Source organism: Sphaeramia orbicularis, chromosome 14 (genome assembly GCF_902148855.1).
Source record: "Sphaeramia orbicularis chromosome 14, fSphaOr1.1, whole genome shotgun sequence".
Taxonomy (NCBI): domain Eukaryota; kingdom Metazoa; phylum Chordata; class Actinopteri; order Kurtiformes; family Apogonidae; genus Sphaeramia; species Sphaeramia orbicularis.
The window spans coordinates 42,022,481-42,032,460 of record NC_043970.1 but is presented as its reverse complement, the minus strand read 5'-3'; the positions used below and the strand labels follow the sequence as shown (position 1 = coordinate 42,032,460).

The 9,980-nt window shown below is 38.1% G+C and overlaps 1 protein-coding gene and 2 non-coding genes across 3 annotated transcripts in view; all 3 read left to right on the top strand.

Annotated features, from left to right (window-relative positions):
• Positions 1 to 3,023: 3,023 nt before the first annotated feature.
• On the top strand, positions 3,024 to 3,095 carry trnaq-cug (transfer RNA glutamine (anticodon CUG)). Its single transcript has one exon. It is a non-coding gene; the product is annotated as a tRNA-Gln (tRNA).
• Positions 3,096 to 3,849: 754 nt separating this feature from the next.
• On the top strand, positions 3,850 to 3,921 carry trnaq-cug (transfer RNA glutamine (anticodon CUG)). Its single transcript has one exon. It is a non-coding gene; the product is annotated as a tRNA-Gln (tRNA).
• A 2,244-nt stretch (positions 3,922 to 6,165) lies between these two features.
• The window catches only part of sytl2a (synaptotagmin-like 2a), a 56,431-nt gene continuing 52,616 nt past the window's right edge, over positions 6,166 to 9,980 (top strand). The window contains exon 1 of the mRNA XM_030154465.1: positions 6,166 to 6,217. The gene's annotated coding sequence lies outside the window, so the exon portion shown is untranslated. The remainder of the gene's footprint in view (positions 6,218 to 9,980) is intronic.

The window sequence follows — 9,980 nt, the reverse complement described above, 5'->3', positions numbered from 1 at the left end:
TTGAACCTGTCATGCGCCACGAGGTCTTATTTAGTTGAAACTACATGTGCTGATTCTGCTTCTTACTCACTTACTGCTTAATATTTATTAATAACTGTAAATAGTTTTCAGGATAAAGCAGGTTCAAAAGTATAATTATATGAATATATCGGTAAATCAAGGTGGTTCAATAATTTCAATAGTCATTTAAAATGGCAAACGTGTGTAAAAAGCAGGTTTGTATGTAAAAGCATCACTCCATATGAATAAATATTGGTTAATGTTAAGCTATATAACGTACCACATGTATTTGGATGAAAGTGATGCTGTTCTATATTGCATTTGTTTATATACGTTATTTATTACAGAAAATGTTTGCTATAACTGTGTAACAGCAAAACAGGAAAGAGAAAAACTAAGGATCAGGCTCTCAGGTTGTGTGACCCTATGCTCTCATTGGCTGGTGTTCTGTGATGCTGTGCTCTGACTGGCTGAGGATCTGTGAGGCTGTACACTGATTGGTTGACGTTCTGTTACGCTGCGCTCTCATTGGCTGACGTTCTGTGACGCTGCGCTCTCACTGGTTGCCGTTCTGTGATGCTGCGCTCTCATTAGCTGGCGTTCTGTGATGCTGCGCTCTCATTGGCTGACGTTCTGTGATGCTCCGCTCTGATTGGCTGCTGTTCTGTGACGCTCCGCTCTCATTGGCAGGCGTTCTGTGATGCTCCGCTCTGATTGGCTCACGTTCTGTGACGCTACGCTCTCATGGGCTGGCATTGTGTGATGCTGCGCTCTGATTGGCTCACGTTCTATGACGCTACGCTCTGATTGGCTGGCGTTCTGTGACGCTGGGCTCTCAATGGCTGGTGTTTTGTGACGCTGCGCTCTCATTGGCTGGCGTTCTGTGACACTGCGCTCTCATTGGCTGCCGTTCTGTGACGCTGGGCTCTCAACGGCTGGCATTTTGCGACGCTGCGCTCTCATTGGCTGGTGTTCTGTGACACTGGGCTCTGATTGGTTGACGTTCTGTGACGCTGCACTCTCATTGGCTGGTGTTCTATGACGCTGGGCTCTCATTGGCTGATGTTCTGTGACGCTCCGCTCTCATTGGTTGATGTTCTGTGATACTATGCTCTGATTGGTTGATGTTCTGTGACACTGCGCTCTCATTGGCTGATGTTCTGCGACACTGTGCTCTGATTGGTTGATGTTCTGTGATGCTGCGCTCTCATTGGCTGAAGTTCTGTGACACTCCAGTCTCATTGGCTGACGTTCAGTGACGCTGCGCTCTCATTGGCTGGTGTTCTGTGACGCTGGGCTCTCACTGGCTGACGTTCTGTGACACTCCAGTCTCATTGGCTGACGTTCAGTGACGCTGCGCTCTCTTTGGCTGAAGTTCTGTAACGCTGGGCTCTCATTGGCTGACGTTCTGTGACACTCCAGTCTCATTGGCTGACGTTCTATGATGCTGCGCTCTCATTGGCTGACGTTCTGACGCTCCGCTCTCATTGGCTGATGTTCTATGACACTATGCTCTGATTGGTTGATGTTCTGTGACGCTGCGCTCTCATTGGCTGAAGTTCTGTAACGCTGGGCTCTCATTGGCTGAAGTTCTGTGACACTCCAGTCTCATTGGCTGACGTTCAGTGACGCCGTGCTCTGATTGGTTGATGTTCTGTGACGCTCCGCTCTCATTGGCTGATGTTCTGTGACACTGTGCTCTGATTGGTTGATGTTCTGTGACGCTGTGCTCTCATTGGCTGGTGTTCTGTGACGCTGGGCTGTCACTGGCTGGCGTTCTGTGACACTCCAGTCTCACTGGCTGACGTTCTGTGATGCTCCGCTCTCATTGGCTGATGTTCTGTGACACTGCGCTCTCATTGGCTGATGTTCTGTGACACTGCGCTCTCATTGGCTGATGTTCTGTGACACTGCGCTCTGATTGGTTGATGTTCTGTGACGCTGCGCTCTAATTGGCTGACGTTCCATGACGCTGCTCTCTCATTGGCTGGCGTTCTGTGACACTCCAGTCTCATTGGCTGATGTTCCGTGACGCTGCACTGTCATTGGCTGATGTTCTGTGACGCTGCGCTCTCATTGGTTGACGTTCTGTGACACTGCGCTCTAATTGATTGACATTCTGTGATGCTCCGCTCTCATTGGCTTCTCAAAACAAATAAATGACTGAATGAAAAAAAGCCTGTTTTGTTTAAAATCATTGCTTCCTGGTGCTTTTTAAGGCTAAAAACTCAAAAAAGACTGTTCTAGGTAATTTGCAAATGCCCATGTTCCTGTGACTTTAATAAAACAAGCCTCAAATCATCGCAACTTTCACCGCAATTTTTTGGAAAAGCTACCGCAAAATCAGGCATTTTAGGCCGCAAAAAAAAAAAAAAAAAAACAATCCTGCGAAATCCTGGAGGGACTGATTATATTGTCAGTCACACGATAAAGATCGTGTCACATGACCTTTCATGCAGACAATAACAAACAACTTCGCCAGTCGTCGGTTTGAATCCTGTTCACTGCATGTCAGAATACATCAAAACTATAAAACTTTGTAATTTCTGTTTAGGTATCTACATATACATTTGTTTGCCAGAGATATGCATAAAATTTGCAACCCCCCCCCCCGTTCCCCATCAGACCTGGACATATGTTCCCAGCCTGAACGCAGCCCCTAAGACCACTCGACCATCCTGACGACGGTGAGTGGTGCCTTCAAGGACCACTGAAGGAAAACAGAAAACGTGTAATTCAGTTATATTTGGTGGTGAGGAAAGCAGACATAGAAACATTTGAAGACAGCAGTGTCAGAAGGTACAGAAGACATGTGGTTAAAGAGGAGAAACAGAGTGGAAGCCGCCCCCCCGAAAGACTTGGACAATGACCCACCACCTCCTCAAGGGATTGCATTAGAACTGTAAGAGGAGACTGAGAAACCCTTTCTTTACTTACGTTCCTTATTATTTGATATCCTACCTGAAGATACTATTTTTCCCATTGTCTTTGAACACACCACAGTTGCTTTCAGTTTCTTCAGTGGTTCCATGGTGTAATGGTTAGCACTCTGGACTCTGAATCCAGCGATCCGAGTTCAAATCTCGGTGGGACCTGCGTTTAACTTCTTGCACTCGATTATGTTGAGGAGACAGTGTGTGGTTGTCCCAGTCCTTTAAAGGAGGTTTGATTGTTCACAGGTGTGAAAGGGGATGTTTTTGGGGAGGCTGTTTAAAATGGTGTTGTAGTAGTGTCTCAGACCCCCCCCCCCCACCCACCCACCCACCCACACACACACACACACACACACACACACACACACACACACTGGTAGTTCTTTGTTTTTCTGGTTTCATTCTCCGGTCCCTGAATGCATCACATAGTATCATCAGGAAGTTGTTTGTTATTGTCTGCATGTAAGATTATGTGACACAACCTTTATCATGTGACTGAGAATATAATATAGACTTAACCTAAACCAAAATATATTCCTATGGAGTGATGCTTTTACACACAAACCTGCTTTTTACACACGTTCGTCATTTTAAATAAGGACAATTTAAATTATTTAAACACCTTCATTTACCGATGTATTCGTATAATTATAGTTTTATTTCAAATACAACACAATGATAAATTCTATTTATCATTTTTTCTCTCCTTTTCTTCTCTGAGACAGAGTGGACCCCCCCCCCCCCCCCCAAGGACTTGGACAATGACCCACCGCCTCCTGAAGGAATTGCAATTAGAACTGTAAGAGGAATGTGAGAAACGCTTTTCTCTCGTTCCTTATTATTTGATATCCTGCCCAAAGATACGAATTTTCCTATTGTCTTTGAACACACCCCAGTTGCTCTCATCCTCTTCAGGGGTTCCATGGTGTAATGGTTAGCACTCTGGACTCTGAATCCAGCGATCCGAGTTCAAATCTCGGTGGGACCTGGTGTTTTATAGATCACGGCTGCAGGAGGATGTGTTTCCCTGACCTCTGTATCCAGATTACTCCTGTCAGTGTGTCCGTAATTAATTTCTATAAAAGTTAAAATCAAATACATTTGGCGGCTGTGCCCACTGCGTACTGACGCACGGCGCGTCATGACTCGTGCGTATAATTTTTTTGTGACGGCTTTTCGGTTCTTCATGTCACAATACAGAGTAAAAAGTGAGGTGTTTTTTGAACGTTGTAATATTAGCACCTTCGTGTCCTAATAAGTCTACTGATGCAGTTTTTCTGTTTTCACGTTCAACCCTCAGTGTGATTAACGCACTTGGCTCAACCGGTGAACTTGTTAGGGACACTTTCTTTGCTGATCAGAACTTAACCCTTTCATGCATGAATTATGAGAACCTTTGTCAATATTTTTTCTTGAGTGATTTTATTCCTCTTTAGGCATCAAAACAAAACAAAACAAAACAATGCAATTGATTTTTTTTTTTTAATTTAATTAAAGTTTTTTTCATGGAGTTACAAAAATGTCCACTCAGCTGGACATCATGCGTTTAATTTTTGAAGGAAAGGAACATGTATTTAAAACCCATCATCAGAAAGTAAGATAAGATAAGACAAGATAAGATAAGATAAGATAAGATAAGATAAGATAAGATAAGATAAGATAAGATAAGATATACTTTATTGATCCACCAAGGGGGAAATTGAAGTGTGTACAGCAGTGCAAGACAATATGCGTCAATACAATAGAAAAATAAAGAGATAAACATATAAACAATATAAACAAGTTTGTTAAAGTGGCTAAAGTGACAAAAAATACCAATAATACCAATAATAAAGTTATATACTGTGATGTAAACAATATAAACAAGCTTGTTAAAGTGGCTAAAGTGACAAAAAAAAAGAAAAAAAAGGTAAACAAACCATTTTTCTGGATGCAAAAAAACACACACTTTTTTTTTTTTTTTTTTCAGTATACTACATAAAAAGTGGGTCACATATTATGTGATTTTTGCAGCCTGGCATATGTCATTGATTAACTCCAACATTGGTTAATTTGCATTATTATTTTTGGCGCTAGGTCAAATCTTGAAAAATACTAGCATCTGTCACCAAGTGTGCCAAAAAGGCACGCCTGTAAATCAAACTATTAAATATTATATATTGATTTATTTTTCTGCTCTAATTTGATTTTATTTTTGTAAATCAAGGTCAGCCCTAATCATACATATCAAAAAATCATTCATTTTAGATTTTTTTTTTAACCCTTTAAACGATTTCTTTCATCATGATGTCACTACATCTTTTGATGCAAAAAACACAAAATATGTTTTGTTTAGTTTTTTTTTTCTTTTCCAAAATACTACATAAGAATTGGATTACATATTATTGGATTTTTGCAGCCTGGCATATGTCAATGATTAATAGCAACATTAACAACGTTAATAAACTGATTTAGACCCTCACCTCTCAAATGAAGCCCAGATATCAGTAAAAGCAGGATTTATGCCTTAATGGATTACAGATCAAAAACAGTGGTTCTAATGGAAGAAATAGTGCGTTTTTGGCACACTTGGGAGACAGATACTAGTCTTGTAATTTTCTTTTGTTTACACTGTGCACATTTTAGTTGGTGGCCAGAATTTTAAAGATCAAGCAAAAAATGAACAACTTTTGAATTCTAACCTTATTTAAACTGTGAAAAATAATTTGAAGTTTTTTTTAAAACGAAGTGCAAAGTGTGCCTAAAAGGCGCACCTGGATACCGGAGGGTTGAGGGTCTCATAATTCCTGCATGAAAGGGTTAATTTAGAAGTGGTTGAGTTTTTTTTTTTTTTTACCATTTGAAAGCTAAATGTATGATCTCGTGGCGCAACGGTAACGCGTCTGATTCCAGAGCAGAAGGATACGTATTCAAGTCACGTCGGGGTCAGAGGTATGTAAAGTGCAACCCCTTTCTCATTTTCTCCCCAACTCACCTGCTGTCATTAAACGTAAAGTAGTCCAAAGTAACGTAAAAGTCAATTCATGGAACAGCTGGTTTTATTCACACTTCAAGCAGCTGTAAAAAAAAAAAAAAAAAAAAAAAAAATCCTTATTAAACAACTTTCCCTCTGTTATGCCCTTCACTGCTGCTTGGGCGGAATTTACCCAGAGAACCTGAGCTGAGGAGTGATCATATGTGATCATATGTTCCCTCCTGCAGCTGTGGTTCAGCTCCTCCCATAACCTGCAACAGCTCTGCGCGTTCACTGGTGTTTTACACTGAACACGGAGGAACAGCGAGAGGTAAGAGAACACACTCCGACTTTACACCTGGAGTATACGGTTTTTTTTTTTTTATTATTTATTTATTAAGACAAGCTTCAGGTGGATGTCCATGCTCTTCTACTGTCGTTAATCTGAATATGTCTGTGTACTCCTTGGAGTGTACTTCGTAGATGAAGTAAATGTAACTTTTGTTGCTGTTGACCAGAGTAGATCCTTATTTCATCTTCTTTTCTAAACCTTATAGGGGTAAGTTCCACCTTGCACTCTATTATCTTGGTTCAGTTAAAAATTATGCTCAATATAAACACATATCACTAAAGTCGTGTTAAACTCCTTGTAAGACTTAAAACATCTTATTTCCATAGTTTTACCTGAAACAGAAAGAGAGATATGTCTGCTTAACCCATAAAGAGCCAGTGCTACTATTGTGGCTGTTCCCAAATGAAATTTTCTCTATATTTGACCTTTTTTATGTGATTAATTGCAATGTATTGTAATATTATCCTCTTTATTTTGTGTGTTTCCGGTGGACATCACATATTTTCCTATATTTAATCCACTGATCATTTAGATCTGGGGTGTCAAACTCATGTTAGCTCAGGGGCCACATTCAGCCTAATATGATCTAAAATGGGCCGGACCAGTAAAATAATATAAATAATAGGATAAGAACGTCTGAATAATGTCGACTCCAAAGTTTTCTGTGTTTTTTTTAGAGAAAAAAGTAAGATTCTGTAATGGAAATGTTTACATCTACAACTGTACTTGAACATAACATGAACAAATATAAACATCCTGAAAATTCTTAAGAAAAATAAGTGCAATTTTTTTTTTTTTTTTTTACAATATTATGTCTCAGTTTATCATTTCTACATGTGCATTACAACTTACAGATCACAATGGATCAACAAATACACAAAACATTAAATAACAGGCAGAATATTATTAAAACTCCACAGACTTCTATTAAGACATTTAAGGTTGTTCATATTTGTTCAGGTTATTCACCTTTTTTGTGAAAGGCTAGTCTGTAAATATAAACATTTTTGTACAATTGAACTTTTTTTTTTGTTTTTTTTTTTACAGTAAAACCAAGATTTTTTTTTTTCATTATTTATTGACCTAAAATGATTTTAACATCCTTGATTGTTAATACCTTCAGTGTAATTTTTGCATTTCACAAATTCATCCCACAGGCCAGATTGGACCCTTCGCAGGGCCGGTTTTGGCCCCTGGGTCGCATGTTTGACACCTGTGATTTCGATGTTCATAACAGCTCAGTTTAAAGTTGAGGGTTATTATATTAGAAATAGAGAAAACTGAAGGAAAAAGTGACTTTTTCAGCAAAGATATCAATAACTGAACATAAACCCAGTGTCTCCATCCACTGTCACTGATCCAACTCCATGGGTTTTACTGGTGAATCAATGTTGTAGAAGATGACAGTGTTTCCACATTCACTACGGAGCCTCTGAACGTCCGAATGGGTCATATCTGATGACCGTGAAAAGATGACAAACTGTATTTTGCACCAATTATTTACATGGATCGACAGGATTAATGGATCAACAGGTATTAAACAGTTGACATTATTAGATGGTTTTGGTTGACGGTGGATGTTTGAGTCTTTATGGGTTAAGAACTGACCGTAAAAAACTTTCTAATCTAGTTTAAATCAGCTCACTTGTCAGCCTTGAGTGAACAGACAGGAAATGGTTTGGACACAGACATGATGCTTGATTGGTTTTAATAATGTCTGAATTTGCAGAGTCAAATTCATAATACAGAATTCATACAACTTTAGCCTTTTTCTTGTCTTTTTTTTTTTTTTTTTACGTGCACAAGAAAAGTATGGCTGGGGCAACCTTGAAAGATCCTAAAGTTTGCTGAGTGAATGTTGTCCTCTAACATGTACTAACAGTTTCTTGCACACATGAATATACTCGAGTATGGGCGCTTAATACTTTAATCACAGTGAGAGTGAAGCTGAACTGAAGCTGTTTTTCAGAGGATTGAAGTTAGTTTGTATAGGAATAACCTGCTCAGCTTTACAACTGTTGTAGCATTAATGATCTTAACTCTTACATTTGTTCTGGATTTGTAGTTATACCCACATTTTTTCTGCATATGAGCGTTTACGAACTGGCGACTTGTCCAGGGTGTACCCCGCCTTCGCCCCTATGTAGCTGGGATAGGCTCCAAGCGACCCCCATGACCCTAGTGAGGATAAAGCGGGTTCAGATAATGAATGAATGAATGAATGAATGAGCGTTTACCAAGTTTTTATGGTTTAACCCTTTCATGCATAATGGTCACTCCAGTGGACAGTTATTCTACAGCTGTTCTCTTGTATATTCATGGGTTTGGTTGTTTTAGTTCCATATCAACCAACACAGTGGACACTTATGCATCATCCCATATGCTGTAATTCATACCATTACTGTAACTTTGCTGTTCTTGATAAACCTGATCTGTTTAAGTGTAAATCAATTGTTATTTGTTAGAAAAAAAAAGTGTTTTTTTTTTTTGCATATTATCTCCATGAAAAGAGTAATAATTAGCATTACAATATGTTAAAATGTGAGAAAACATCAGATTTTATTTAATTGTTTTAATATCAATTTCTGATATTGGGTTTTAAACATGTTTCTTTAATTCAAAAATTAAATGCATGGACATTTTTGTAACTCCATTAAAAAAAAAAAAAACGTGATCACATTGTTTTTTTCATGCCTATGGAGGAATAAAAACACACAGGAAAATTTTTTTTAACTAAATTTCTCATAATTAATGCATGAAAGGGTTAAAGACAAATTTGATGCCTCCCCAGGCTGCAAAGTTATTATGAACTGTCATAACATTTTCATTTTTTTAGTCTCTTCACTGCACACAGCATGTGAAATGACACACACAAAAAAACAACTCCTCCTCTTTGGTTTGACAAAGTGGATGGAGTATTCTGATCTTTTACATCTGTGAAAGTATAAATATCACAGAAATAGTTGTGCGTAAGTGTTCACTAATAACTACACTGTGAGAATCTTTTAACTCTGATGTTTGTCAGTGTAGAGTCAGTATTACATCATTTCTATACTATCTAGATTAGAAGTACAGTACTGCATCAACTCGTACATAAAGTTAGAAAGTCATAAAGTTACTTCTAACTATACTGTAAGTAGGGATGTAATGATTCCTGGTACAACGATAAACCGCGGTAAAATTGCAGATGGTTAATATTACCATTTAAATTCTAATTATCATGATAACCATATTTGATCACCGCACTTTTCTGGAGAAAATACCTATGTAAAGATCTGCTTTTATGTCAAATATTTGACTCCAGTTTTAATTTATTACAATTTTAATTTTCTATACCTAACATTTGGAACCAATATTCATTTTAAAGTCTTTGAAAAGGTTCGTTAAGTATCTTTGTGTTATTTATGCAATAAATTATATACATTTTTCAAATCGGCTTTTTTTTTTTGTGTGTGTGTGTGTGTTTTCTATCTTTTTATGTTTTTATAGTAGGTTAAAGTGAAAAAAATAATAGGCAGATGATATAAATGAAGTTGTGCTGAAAAAAAGATACCAAACATGAGTATAGTAAACATTTCTGTATATAGTATATAAAGGCAAAATCAAAAGTACTGAAAAACGGACAAAATAGGCTCAGACCACTAAAGGGTTAATATTAGAATCTTTCTTCAACAGAGAGTACATTGTGCCAGTTATTTTATTTGGTTTTTTGTTGTTGTTGTTTTTTTTTCAAAATACAACT